The 14,625-nt window shown below is 40.4% G+C and overlaps 1 protein-coding gene and 1 pseudogene across 3 annotated transcripts in view; both read left to right on the top strand.

Annotated features, from left to right (window-relative positions):
- MACROD2 (mono-ADP ribosylhydrolase 2) overlaps positions 1–14,625 on the top strand; it is a 1,985,215-nt gene that overhangs the window by 825,351 nt on the left and 1,145,239 nt on the right. The gene's annotated exons all lie outside the window — the stretch shown is intronic.
- On the top strand, positions 1,996–3,336 carry LOC137206409 (heterogeneous nuclear ribonucleoprotein A1 pseudogene; annotated as a pseudogene).

Below are 14,625 nucleotides of genomic sequence, written 5' to 3'. Positions count from 1 at the left end.
TTTCATAATAATGCTTGTGATGCAAATGAGGCACACTTCAAAAAGCAGGTTGATTAGCATTTCTTGGTAAGATGACAGTCCCCTCTTTTTTAAAATTTCTGTTCATTAGTTTTATCGGTAGATTACATATCCAGATTTAAAATTTGAAGTGCATACTTTTTGTTTGTAATTATAATGTGAATTTAAATAGTTTTAGATTGTGCGTTTAAAACAATTCTTCTGTCACTGAATTACACTCTGAATTAATGAGCTGTTTGCCACCTCAGAGCCCTTTGCTTTGAAATTCAGTCCGGTTTAAAGTGAACTCCAACCATTTCAGGCCCGCATCTCACAAAAGGTGGCGGGATTAATGAGCTCCAGGGGCTCCGTGGCTCTCTTAGGGGCATATATCACTAAATTCTATCCTCAGGAAACGTTATTCTTTTTTTTTTTTTTTTTTTTGCGGTACGCGGGCCTCTCACTGTTGTGGCCTCTCGCGCTGCGGAGCACAGGCTCTGGACGCACAGGCTCAGCGGCCATGGCTCACAGGCCCAGCTGCCCCGCGGCATGTGGGATCTTCCCGGACCGGGGCACAAACCCGTGTCCCCTGGCAGGCGGACTCTCAACCACTGTGCCACCAGGGAAGCCCGGAAACGTTATTCTTATGCAGGAAGATGGGAGTTGAATGTGGAGAAACGGTATTTAAACAAATGATTTGACAATTGCTGATGAGGAGTGGTCTTATACCCCACTAGGCATACATGAGACAAGGGCTTTTGCCTTTTCTAACTGAAGCAAAATTAAAATTGATGTATATTCTAATAAGGCTACTACTGATGTAAAAACAATGCTTCTTTAAGGTTTATTACCTAACTTTGTTTTCATTTTCACTTAATGGACTTTCTAGGGCTTGGACAAAGAACTTACACATGCTTCCACCCATATATTCTAGCCGATTTATAAATCCTTCTCCCTAGCTACTGTATAGGAATGACTAACATTTTTCTCCTCTTAGAACTTCTCAAGGCATCTTCATAGTCTATATAATGGAGAGAGTAAAAATGCGAGAAAAAGTTGTCCGTTTATCTTCAGAGTAGAATTTCTTGGTCAGCTGACAATCCCCTCTTTTGAAATTCATGCTTAGTAATTCTATGAGTAGATTACATAGCAAGAGTTTCAGACTGAGGCAATCAAACTCTTTACCTCTGGGGAGAATTATCTACCTAAATTTGTCCCACTTAATCTGGACAGCCTGGGCTAGGGATGGCAAATTCATGGTAATCCTGTAAATATTTCTTCTTCTCAGGCAGACATCACTCATCAATCACAGCCTTTTTCTTCATGGAACCAACACTCTTCACTAAGACACAGCCTCAGAATTCTTCTCAACACTATGATCCAGGCAGCCTCTACCTGTTGACCAGAGTTGACAGGTGAAATAAACATATTTGCCACTCTGGCCTGGTCAGCCCTCTTTGCCATAGTTAGGTGCTGTGACCACCTGGACAAACCTACAAAATCCTAGCCTATCTTCAGCTTCCAATTGCACAGATGTTAAGGTGGGATGATATTGCCATCTTTGAGTTGATGAAATACGGTATTCTCTTTATTCGTCCTGATGCCCTTTTTACTTGGATTCAACCTTTTCCTACCTTTTCCTTCCTGGCTGATCATCCTTGTCATCTACATTTCATTCCTCCAACTTTATTCAGGTCTTACTCCTGACCTCACCATTGTTTTACCAATAGAGTGTGAAAATACTTTCTAATGGATAAATTGTCATCTTCGATTAAAGATGTGTTGCTGTTGCAACTCTAACTTTGGCATGCCACAGGTGTTATGGAGCAAATTGTGCACCCACCAGGCATTATTTGATGTCCTTGCTCAAGCCCTCCCTTGACAGGTAGTAACACTCATATCTAAAAGCAAGGGAACTTTCTGCTCATGGACGCCGCCGAGTAAGCATCTTTGACTCTCCCCCCACCCCCACCGCCAACTGCCGTCATGTCTTAAGTCAGAGTCACCCAAAGAGCCCGAACAGCTGCGGAAGCTCTTCATAGGAGGTTTGAGCTTTGAAACAACCGATGAGAGTCTGAGGAGCCATTTTGAGCGGTGGGGAACGCTCACAGATTGTGTGGTGATGAGGGATCCAAACACCAATCGCTCCAGAGGCTTCGGGGTTGTCACGTGTGCCACTGTGGAGGAGGTGGATGCGGCCATGAAGGCAAGGCCACACAAGGTGGGTGGAAGAGTTGTGGAACCAAAGAGGGCCGTCTCAAGAGAAGATTCTCAAAGGCCTGGTGCCCACTTAACTGTGAAAAAGATTTTTGTTGGTGGCATTAAAGACGACACTGAAGAACATCACCTAAGAGATTATTTTGAACAGTATGGGAAAATTGAAGTGATTGAAATCATGACTGATCGAGGCAGTGGCAAAAAGAGAGGCTTTGCTTTCGTAACCTTTGATGACCATGACTCTGTAGACAAGATTGTCATTCAGAAATACCACACTGTGAATGGCCACAACTGTGAAGTAAGGAAAGCCCTATCTAAGCAAGAGATGGATAGTGCCTCGCCCAGCCAAGGAGGTCGAAGTGGTTCTGGAAACTTTGGTGGTGGTGGTGGAGGTGGTTTTGGTGGAAATGACAACTTTGGTCATGGAGGAAACTTCAGTGGTTGAGGTGGCTTTGGTGGCAGCCGCGGTGGTAGTGGATGTGGTGGTAGTGGGGTTGGCTATAATGGATTTGGTAATGATGGTGGTTATGGAGGAGGCGGCCCTGGTTACTCTGGAGGAAGCAGAGGCTATGGAAGTGGTGGACAGGGTTATGGAAACCAGGGCAGTGGCTATGGCGGGAGTGACAGCTATAACAACGGAGGAGGCAAAGGCGGCTTTGGCGGTGGTAGTGGAAGCAATTTTGCAGGTGGTGGAAGCTACAATGATTTTGGCAGTTACAACAGTCAATCTTCAAATTTTGGACCCATGAAAGGAGGAAACTTTGGAGGCAGAAGTTCTGGCCCCTATGGTGGTGGAGGCCAATACTTTGCCACACCCCGAAACCAAGGTGGCTATGGCGGTTCCAGCAGCAGCAGTAGCTATGGAAGTGGCAGAGGTTTTGATTACTGCCAGGAAACAAAGCTTCGCAGGAGAGGAGAGCCAGAGAAGTGACAGGGAAGCTACAGGTTACAACGGATTTGTGAGCTCAGCCAAGCACAGCGCTGGCGGGGCCTAGATGCTACAAAGAAGACATGTTTTAGACAATACTCCTGTGTATGGGCAAAAAAAACTCGAGGACTGTATTAGTGACTAATTGTATAACAGGTTATTTTAGTTTCTGTTCTGTGGGAAGTGTAAAGCATTCCAACAAAGGGTTTTGATATAGATTTTTTTTTTTTTCGTTTGTACCCGTGCTGTTGATTGCTAAATGTAATAGTCTGACCACGACGCTGAATAAATGTGTCTTTTTAAAAATAAATAAATAAATAAATAAATAATAAAAGCAAGGGAAGATGACAGCAGCCAGAAGTCCCGTTGCCCATAAAAACAGGCTCCTGACCCCTCCGCTGGCATTTGTGTCTCATCACAGCAAATCGGGATGCGAGAAAATCAAAGAAAAGGAATATTTTCTGAATCCTGGAGAGATCTATTACTTCAAGACCCCAACCCAAGTTCTGCTAAAGATTATGTATGCTTCTATGTTAGATTCTCAAAATTTAGGTTTTTTACAGATCACAGCGACTAAATGAACTATCACTAATATGGTAAAAAGCACATGGGAAAGAGAGCCATAGTTTAAAAATACAGAGAATTTCTAGACATCTAAGATATTACAGTTCTGTTTGCAATTCGTTACCTGAGAAAACAAAAGAGCCCAAAGATGGGAAGGTGAACGTCTCATGCCTGCAGTACATGGATGATTTGAAGCTCTATGACAGTTCTAAAACCCAGCCTAATATAGTATGAAACATTCTGAAGAATGCTATTGAAGATATGCAAATAGAGTTTGGAATGGAAAAATGCAAATCATTTGGACTGGCACAGGGCCAATTTATTCACTCTCAGCGAATATCAGAACTTCACAGGTTTAACTCATGGGGAAATATACACATGTAGACTTCCTTCAGGTGAGGAAAGATTCAGCATGCAGCCAGCATTAAATATTTGAGTTTTGTTTGCCACTGTTGTATCAGGTGTGTGTTAACTGGAGTGTTTAATTCACATCCTAATGTCATTTTAGAAGCTATTTAGTTCTCTTCTTGATGGAGACATGAGGTAATCCAGGGCACCACAAGCTGCTGGGCAGGTTTTAGAATATCCTGGTTTAGATGCAGCTGGAACCTCTAAATAATTCCAAATACTGAAGAGATTACTCTACCCAGCATAGTATGTTTTAGTTGGAATTAGGTCTATATACATATACATAAACTCATGATATTGGAAAATGAGGTCTCATAATAATTTACAAAAAGCTTTCTGTCTAGGAAAAGAAGTGGTGGTGTCTTTGGGAGCAACACAAAGAACTAAGTTGTCGTTGAGACAAAGAATTAAAAAGGACAGCTCATTTTATTTATGATTTTTTTTAAGCCTATGCAGGTGACTTTTTTAGTTTTGGGACTTGGACATTTTGATTTCATTCTCCCTGGAGAGCCACTTAAACTGGAGGCTGGACACCAGATTACAAATTTACCTTCCCCTTAAATTTGTAGCCCCTAGGGAGATGGAATTAGTTTAGTTGCTAATGAACTTTGGTCCCCAGCACAGAATAATTACAGTGGAATATAATGACAGTTTGAAGAGCATCAGGGATTTTACCAAATTCTATTTACTCTTCCCTCGTCCCATTTACAGGTCAGCTTATTAAAGTTGTGACTTCTTGGTAGATGGTTTCCGTGGAGGGACGCAATTTCATCTTTGGATAAACTATTCTAGGGTTAATTTGAGTCAACAAACATTGATTTGTGTTTCACATGTGAAATAGGATGCTGTCATAGGAGTTATAGGGGTCCTAAGATGAATGTGAAAATCTGCTTGGCCTTCACTAAGATGGCTTGAGGGTCATGTATGCAAAGATGTGCACAGTTAAAAGGTAAAATGTAGTAAATGTTATCATGGAGGCATAAAGTAGTCAGCTTTGGAGACAAAGAGATATGTAGGGATGAAAAAGACATCGATAGCCATTTTGATTTGGGAGCTCACTGTGACTGTAGGGGAAACAGCTTCATTAGAGTTGTGGTGAGGCAAAAATTGCAATGGGAGGGGGAAAAATGCAGTGGGCACAGGAAGGAGTAACAGGTAAAAACAGAGACGTAAAAGTGCAACACTCTTTCAAGTAGTTTGGTAGAAGATGGGAAGGGGGACCTGTAGCTTTGTCACCTTTGCGCATTGCAAGCCCGTGTAGCATCCTCCTCTGGGAGAGCCTATGGCGACATTAGATATGGGAGCATGCCCTGGAGATGGCTCTGTAGCAGACCTCCCACTCTGTAGTTGCCAGCCAGAGATCACCTTTCAGTACTGTGTCACAGGACCCCTGCACCCCCATGTGTCCACCTGATCTGGGGTACAAGACTAGGGAAAGCAATGAGAAATACTTGTCCACCTGGAGGCAAAGTTTGTGAAGAGATTATCTTTCACTGCTTAGTATTAATAATGCCCTTGGTTGGGAAGCCACCCATGTCCTCACATGGGCCAAGTTTAATTCTATTCTGTTCTATTCAACAAACTTATCCCTAGGTATTCTGTGTGAGGCCCTGCTTTAGCTCAAGGTCTACAGCATGGATAAAAGAGGTTCCTGCCCTCAAGAAACTCTATCTCTCTGGGGAAGCAAGAAACAAACGTAGCATTTCATTATAGTCTGATGAATATAGGTACAGTGGAGGAATGAATGACAGGTTGTGAGGGTCCAGATGACAGGCACTTAGTCCAACCTGGGGCATCTCAGACGCTTCTAGAGCCGAGTCTTGAAAGATGGGTAAGAATTATCCAGGAAGCTGAGAAAAAAAAAAACCTAAAGAAATACTCAGGAGTATGAACCAAAGTGTGTGGTTAGTTAATCACATGAGGGTATGGCTAACGTGGGAGTGCTGCGAGCTGTGAGATGTGCCTAGAGAGGGAGGTGGGGCCTGGCCCTGGAAGGACTAACATGTCACATCCAGATTCCTGGGTCTTATTGTATAGATAATGGTGGGGTATGGTCACTATAGTGATTTAAGCAGGAAGCGGCTTGAATATTTTAGTCTTTTACAGAGGTTATTCTGACTGAAGTAAGTGTGTGTGTGTGTGTGTGTGTGTGTGTGTGTGTGTGTGTGTGTGTGTGTATAAGGATGAGCTGGGCAGAGACCAGTTTGGAATATAAAGTGACAGACCAAGTAAGAAATCATGGCCTGAATGAGGCCAGAGGAAGTGAGATTGGAGAGGACAGGTAAAACTGTTTTTTAGTGACCGAATGCTCTGGTAGAGAGTTGGGGGCTTTAGGTACCTCTGGAATTCTGGCCGTGTTGACTAGAAGTGCTTTTGTGGCTCAGTGAGAACCATCTGCTTGTCTAAATGATGATTCTCATAGACATTTTCAAAATAGGGTGGAGTTTGGAGGCAGAAGATGGAGCTATATAGAGTCAAAACAAGGAGGGGAAAAAAAACATGAAGGAAAACAATAAAGAGAAATGGAGAGGGCATGCTATTATTTGCTGTCTCGACCGATGTCTTAGCTCACCTTCAGTTTTCCAGCAATACTTTTTCTCTATTTTTAAATTTTTCATTACTAAATACCTTAAAAAATGACCATAGGACATTGATGGAGTTACCATGGTTTGCGAGTGTCTGAGAAGCAAGTTCTAGAAGCACTATGTTGGTGGCCAAGTACGTGCTTATATGATTTTATCAGACATCCATAAGGAACAATGTAAGCCAATAATTTTTGGAGGGTTACTGAAGTGGAAGAAATGACAAGGGTTAAATAAGCAATGAGAAAAATGTAAAAGGAACCAGTAAGCACCACTATAGTTAAATGGACCCCACATACTTATCCCTCAGAGCGTATTTCAGTTGGTTCTGGGTGTGTTGTGTCTGTTGCACCAGGTTGCCAGTTTGCTCATATGGTTGGAATCCTGGAGTAATGAGGTCAGAATTAGGGGCTTAATATTCCTGCAGGCCATTGGTTTTAACCTAGTCCGTGACCCCAGAAGGACACTTTAAACCTCATCCTCCTCCTAACTTTTGTCTTTGGGTGCAGGGGGGCACCAAGCAGAATGTATAGATGGCTTTCCATCATGTCTGTCTTCACCAGCAGAAAGCTGTGCTCAGATAGGGAGAATTACTCTTTACATGAAAAGAGCAGGCTATTCCATAATTAGAAAAATTAGAAACTGCTGTGAGAAAGGCAATAACTAACTGGTTGCTGTTGAATACCCATTCTTGAATTTGGTTTGCAAGAAATGGGGATCTGGGAGCCTTGTTAATTGTATGGCCTGTGATGAGAGTTTTTATATCATTGTATTGGTGTACTTAACTGATGACACACAGAACACTGGTAGTCGATAGGCCTAGACTTAACACATGAAACGTCTTACTCAGTGTGACTGGATTGACCGCCTACTTTTATTTTAGGACATTTTGTGTTTAATGATTTGTGCCACATCTTGGGGTGATCCTCTCACTTGATGCAGTGGAGATGAAATAGATTATATTTTACACTACCAGTGTTATGTTTAAAAAACCTGTTTGTTACTCAAGTATAAATATCTGTATCTAATTCAGGGATGAATTCAGGTTTTGTGGGGACCGAAACTTACATGACATTTGGGGTGAGCCCTCTTTGAGAGAAAGAAAACTTATAAAATCTGTTATGAAGTGATTATTAAAACTCATTCTTTCCTTTAATTTGATGAAATTAAAAAAAAAATATTAATAGCTGAGAAAAGATTGCCTGGTTTCATAAGTCTTTATTTAGGTTCTTTTTATTTTTATTTATTTTTAATTTTATAATTTAATTTTATTTATTTATTTAAACAGCAGGTTCTTATTAGTCATCCATTTTATACACATCAGTGTATACATCTCAATCCCAATCTCCCAATTCATCACACCACCACCCTCAGCCCCCGTCGCTTTCCCCCGTTGGTGTCCATATGTTTGTTCTCTACATTTGTGTCTCAATTACTGCCCTGCAAACCAGTTCATCTGTACCATTTTTCTAGGTTCCATATATGTGCGTTAATATACGATATTTGTTTTTCTCTTTCTGACTTACTTCACTCTGTATGACAGTCTCTGGATCCATCCACATCTCTACAAATGACCCAATTTTGTTCCTTTTTATGGCTGAGTAATATTCCATTGTATATATGTACCACATCTTCTTTATCCATTCTTCTGTCAATGGGCATTTAGGTTGCTTCTGTGACCTGGCTATTGTAAATAGTGCTGCAGTGAACATTGGGGTGTGTGTGTCTTTTTGAATTATGGTTTTCTCTGGGTATACGCCCAGTAGTGGGATTGCTGGGTCATATGGAAATTTTATTTTTAGTTTTTTTAAGAACCTCCACACTGTTCTCCATAGTGGCTGTATCAGTTTACATTCCCACCAACAGTGGAAGAGGGTTCCGTTTTCTCCACATCCTCTCCAGCATTTGTTGTTTGTAGATTTTCTGATGGTGCTCATTCTAACTGGTGTGAGGTGATACCTCATTGTAGTTTTGATTTGCATTTCTCTAATAATTAGTGATGTTGAGCAGCTTTTCATGTGCTTCTTGGCCATCTGTATGTCTTCTTTGGAGAAATGTCTATTTAGGTCTTCTGCCCATTTTTGGATTGGGTTGTTTGTTTCTTTATTATTAATAACAATAAATATTGAGCTGTTTATATATTTTGGAGATTAATCCTTTGTCCATTGATTCATTTGCAAATATTTTCTCCCATTCTGAATGTTGTCTTTTTGTCTTGTTTTTAGTTTCCTTTGCTGTGCAAAAGCTTTGAAGTTTCATTAGGTCCCATTTGTTTATTTTTGGTTTTATTTCCATTACTCTAGGAGGTGGATCAAAAAAGACCTTGCTGTGATTTATGTCAAAGAGTGTTCTGCCTATGTTTTCCTCTAAGAGTTTTATAGTGTCCGGTCTTACATTTAGGTCTCAAATCCATTTTGAGTTTATTTTTGTGTATGGTGTTAGGGAGTGTTCTAACTTCATTCTTTTACATGTAGCTGTCCAGTTTTCCCAGCACCACTTATTGAAGTGACTGTCTTTTCTCCATTGTATATCCTTACCTCCTTTGTCATAGATGAGTTTACCATAGGTGCGTGGGTTTATCTCTGGGATTTCTATCCTGTTCCATTGATCTATGTTTCTGTTTTTGTGCCAGTACCATATTGTCTTGATTACTGTAGCTTTTTAGTATAGTCTGAAGTCAGAGAGTCTGATTCTTCCAGCTCCGTTTTTTGCCCTCAAGACCGCTTTGGCTATTCAGGGTCTTTGGTGTCTCCCTACAGATTTTAACATTTTTTGTTCTAGTTCTGTAAAAAATGCCATTGGTAACTTGATAGTGATTGCATTGAATCTGTAGATTGCTTTGGGTAGTGTAGTCATTTTCATAATATTGATTCTTCCAATCCAAGAATGTGGTATATCTCTCCATCTGTTGGTATCATCTTTAATTTCTTTCATCAGTGTCTTATTGTTTTCTGCATACACGTCTTTTGTCTCCCCAGGTAGGTTTATTCCTAGGCATTTTATTCTTTTTGTTGCAGTGGTAAATGGGAGTGTTTCCTTCATTTCTCTTTCAGATTTTTCATCATTAGTGTATAGGAATGAAAGAGATTTCTACACATTAATTTTGTATGCTGCAACTTTGCCAAATTCATTGATTAGCTCTAGTAGTTTTCTGGTGGCATCTTTAGGATTCTCTATGTATAGCATCCTGTCATCTGCAAACAGTGGCAGTTTTACGTCTTCTTTTCCAATTTGTATTCCTTCTATTTCTTTTTCTTCTCTGATTGCCATAGCTAGGAGTTCCAAGACTATGTTGAATAATAGTGGTGAGAGTGGACATCCTTGTCTCATTCCTGATCTTAGAGGAAATGCTTTCAGTTTTTCACCATTGAGAATGATGTTTGCTGTAGGTTTGTCATATATGACCTTTATTATGTTCAGGTAGGTTCCTTCTATGCCCAGTTTCTGGAGAGTTTTTATCATAAATGGGTGTTGAATTTTGTCAAAAGCTTTTTCTGCATCTATTGAGATGATCATATGGTTTTTGTTCTTCAATTTATTATTATGGTGTATCACATTGATTGATTTCCATATATTGAAGAATGCTTGCATCCCTGGGATAAACCCCACCTGACGGTGGTGTATGATCCTTTTAATGTGTTGCTGGATTCTGTTTGCTAGTATTTTGCTGAGGATCTCTGCATCTATGTTCATCAGTGATATTGGTCTGTAATTTTCTTTTTTTGTAGTATCTTTGTCTCGTTTTGGTATCAGGGTGATGGTGGCCTCATAGAATGAGTTTGCGAGGGTTCTTTCCTCTGCAATGTTTTGGAAGAGTTTGAGAAAGATGGCTGTTAGCGCTTCTCTAATTGTTTGATAGAATTCACCTGTGAAGCCATCTGGTCCTGGACTTTTGTTTGTTGGAAGATTTTTTATCACAGTCTCAATTTCATTACTTGTGATTGGTCTGTTTGTATTTTCTATTTCTTCCTGGTTCAGTGTTGGAAGGTTATACCTTTCTAAGAATTTGTCCATTTCTTCCAGGTTGTCCATTTCATTGGCATAGAGTTGCTTGTAGTAGTCTCTTAGGATGCTTTTTATTTCTGCGTTGTCTGTTGTAACTTCTCCTTTTTCATTTCTAATTTTATTGATTTGAATCCTCTCCCTCTTTTACTTGATAAGTCTGGCTAATGGTTTATCAATTTTGTTTATCTTCTCAAAGAACCAGCTTTTAGTTTTATTGATCTTTGCTATTGTTTTCTTTGTTTCTATTTCATTTATTTCTGCTCTAATCTTCATGATTTCTTTCCTTCTGCTAACTTTGGGTTTAGTTTGTTCTTCTTTCTCTAGTTTCTTTAGATTAGATTGTTTATTTGAGATTTTTCTTGTTTCTTGTGGTAGGCTTTTATAGCCATAAACTTCCCTCTTAGAACTGCTTTTGCCACATCCCATAGGTTTTGGAATGCCATGTTTTCATTGTTATTTGTTTCTAGGTATTTTTTGATTTCCTGTTTGATTTCTTCAGTGATCTCTTGGTTATTTAGTAACGTAGTGTTTAGCCTCCATGTGTTTGTGCTTTTTACGTTATTTTCCCTGTAATTGATTTTTAATCTCATAGCGTTGTGGTCAGAAAAGATGCTTGATATGATTTCAGTTTTCTTAAATTTACTGAGGCTTGATTTGTGACCCAAGATGTGATCTATCCTGGAGAATGTTCTGTGCACACTTGAGAAGAAAGTGTAATCTGCTGTTTTTGGATGCAGTGTCCTATAAATATCAATTAAATCTATCTGGTCTATTGTGTCATTTGAAGCTTGTGTTTTCTTATTTTTATTTTTGGATGATCTGTCCATTGGTGTAAGTGAGGTATTAAATTCCCCCACTATTATTGTGTTACTGTCAATTTCCTCTTTTATAGCTGTTAACAGTTGCCTTATGTATTGATGTGCTTCTATGTTGTGTGCATATATATTTATAATTATGTCTTCTTCTTGGGTTGATCCCTTGATCATTATGTAGTGTCCTTCCTTGTCTCTTGTAACATTCTTTATTTTAAAGTCTATTTTATCTGATATGAGTATTGCTACTCCAGCTTTCTTTTGATTTCCATTTGCATGGAATATCTTTTTCCATCCCCTCACTTTCAGTCTGTATGTGTCCCTAGATCTGAAGTGGGTCTCTTGTAGACAACATATATATGGATCTTGTTTTTGTATCCATTCAGCAAGCCTGTGTCTTTTGGTTGGAGCATTTAATCCATTCATATTTAAGGTAATTATCGATATGTATGTTCCTATGACCATTTTCGTAATTGTTTTGGGTTTATTTTTTTAGGTCCTTTTCTTCTCTTGTGTTTCCCACTTAGAGAAGTTCATTTAGCATTTGTTGTAGTGCTGTTTTGGTGGTGCTGAATTCTCTTAGCTTCTGCTTGTCTGTAAAGCTTTTGATTTCTCCATGGAATCTGAATGAGATCCTTGCCGGGTAGAGTAATCTTGGTTGTAGGTTCTTCCCTTTCATCACTTTATATATATCGTACCACTCCCTTGTGGCTTGTAGAGTTTCTGCTGAGAAATCAGCTGTTAACCTTATGGGAGTTCCCTTGTATGTTATTTGTCTTTTTTCCCCTGCTGCTTTCAATAATTTTTCTTTGTTTTTAATTTTTGCCAATTTGATTACTATGTGCCTTGGCATGTTTCTCCTTGGGTTTATCCTGTATGGGACTCTCTGCGCTTCCTGGACTTGGGTGGCTATTTCCTTTCCCATGTTAGGGAAGTTTTCGACTCTAATCTCTTCAAATATTTTCTTGGGTCCTTTCTCTCTCTCTTCTCCTTCTGGGACCCCTATAATGTGAATGTTTTTGCGTTTCATGTTGTGCCAGAGGTCTCTTAGGCTGTATTCATTTCTTTTTATTCTTTTTTCTTTTTTCTATTCCGCAACAGTGAATTCTACCATTCTGTCTTCCAGGTCACTTATCCGTTCTTCTGCCTCAGTTATTCTGCTATTGATTCCTTCTAGTGTATTTTTCATTTCAGTTATTGTATTGTTCATCTATGTTTGTTTGTTCTTTAATTCTTCTAGATCTTTGTTGAACATTTCTTGCATCTTCTGGATCTTTGCCTCCATTCTTTTCCCAAGGTCCTGGATCATCTTCACTATCATTATTCTGAATTCTTTTTCAGGAAGGTGCCTATCTCCACTTCATTTAGTTGTTTTTCTCGGGTTTTATCTTGTTCCTTCATCTGGTATATAGCCCTCTGCCTTTTCATCTTGTCTGTCTTTCTTTGAATGTGGTTTTTGTTCCACAGGCTGCAGGGTTGTAGTTCTTCTTGCTTATGCTCTCTGCCCTTTGGTGGATGAGGCTATCTAAGAGGCTTGTGGAAGTTTCCTGATGGGAGGGACTGGTGGTGGGTAGAGCTGGCTGTTGCGTTGGTGGGCAGATCTCAGTAAAACTTTAATTTGCTCGTCTGCTGATGGGTGTGGCTGGGTCCCCTCCCTGTTGGTTGTTTGCCCTGAGGTGACCCAACACTGGATCCTACCTGGGCTCTTTGGTGAGGCTAATGGCGGCCTCTGGGAGGGCTCATGCCAAGGAGTACTTCCCAGTACTTATGCTGCCAGTGTCCTTGTCCTTGCGGTGAGCCATAGCCACCCTCCGCCTCTGCAGGAGACCCTCCAACACTAGCAGGTAGGTCTGGTTTAGTCTCCTGTGGGGTCACTGCTCCTTCCCCTGGGTCCCGATGCACACACTACTTTGTGTGTGCCCTCCAAGAGTGGAGTCTCTGTTTCTTCAGTCCTGTCGAAGTCCTGGAATCAAATCCCGCTAGCCTTCAAAGTCTGATTCTCTAGGAATTCCTCTTCGCATTGCCGGCCCCCAAGTTGGGAAACTGACGTGGGGCTCAAAACCCTCACTCCAGTGGGTGGACTTCTGTGGTATAAGTGTTCTCCAATTTGTGAGCCACCCAGCAGTTATGGGGTTTGATTTTATTGTGATTGTGCCCCTCCTACTGTCTCATTATGGCTTCTCCTTTGTCTTTGGATGTGGGGTATCTTTTTTGGTGAGTTCCAGTGTCTTCCTGTCAATGATTTTTCAGCATTTAGTTGTGATTCCAGTTTTCCCGCAAGAGGGAGTGAGAGCACGTCTTTCTCTTCTGCCATGTTGAACCAATCTCCACCTTGGCTTGTTGATAGTAATTTAAGTCAGGCCTTTCTTTACATTGTATTTCTCTCATTATATCTCACATCATTGATAAAGTATTATAGATTCTTTTCCTTGAAATCTTGTTCCCTTTTATTTTTCTTTTCCTTTGTGCTTAGTCTAGTTTTCAGTTGCTCATAGGGGGCCGCATGCAGAAACCTTGCACCCAGCACTTCAGACCAGAGTTCTGGTGCACAAACAGCTGCACCAACACCTCAGCTCTGAGGGACACTGTACAGAAGCTCCATGAATGACACTGAAAGTCAAGATGGCGGCGGCAGGCTGTGTGCAGAGTCTCTGCACCTGGCTCTGTGATCTGAAGCCACCTCATAAGTCTTTATCAGTAACGTCATGTACATTGTTAGAACTGTGGTCAAATTTGGGAAAACTTCTTCAGGTCTCTTTTTCGATGAGCTGCAAGATCTTAGGGCAGAGACTAATCTTAAATACTTTTGGAATTGATTATTCTCAGTAGCCAGCTTGTTACCATAACTGTTTCTTATTTTTGCTAATTTAAGAAATATATATGACCATGTGAGCACATTGCTAGGACCCCATCCAAGGCCTTCCAAGGGACTAGTGCAAATGAGGACTCTTAAAGCTTAAGCTCCATTGTAAATTCATCTTGGATCTAACAGCATTATAATTTTCATGGAATCTTTCCCAACAGCATTGTATTCAATAGTCTAATGAGACAGCATAACCCTTGACACTTAGATACAGTGAGTCAGTTGAGGAAGAAGTCAGATTTTGAGTGA

This window comes from Pseudorca crassidens, chromosome 15, assembly GCF_039906515.1.
Source record: "Pseudorca crassidens isolate mPseCra1 chromosome 15, mPseCra1.hap1, whole genome shotgun sequence".
Classification (NCBI taxonomy): Eukaryota; Metazoa; Chordata; class Mammalia; order Artiodactyla; family Delphinidae; genus Pseudorca; species Pseudorca crassidens.
Note: the sequence above shows the minus strand (reverse complement) of the source record. Positions and strands in the feature narration are given on the sequence as shown.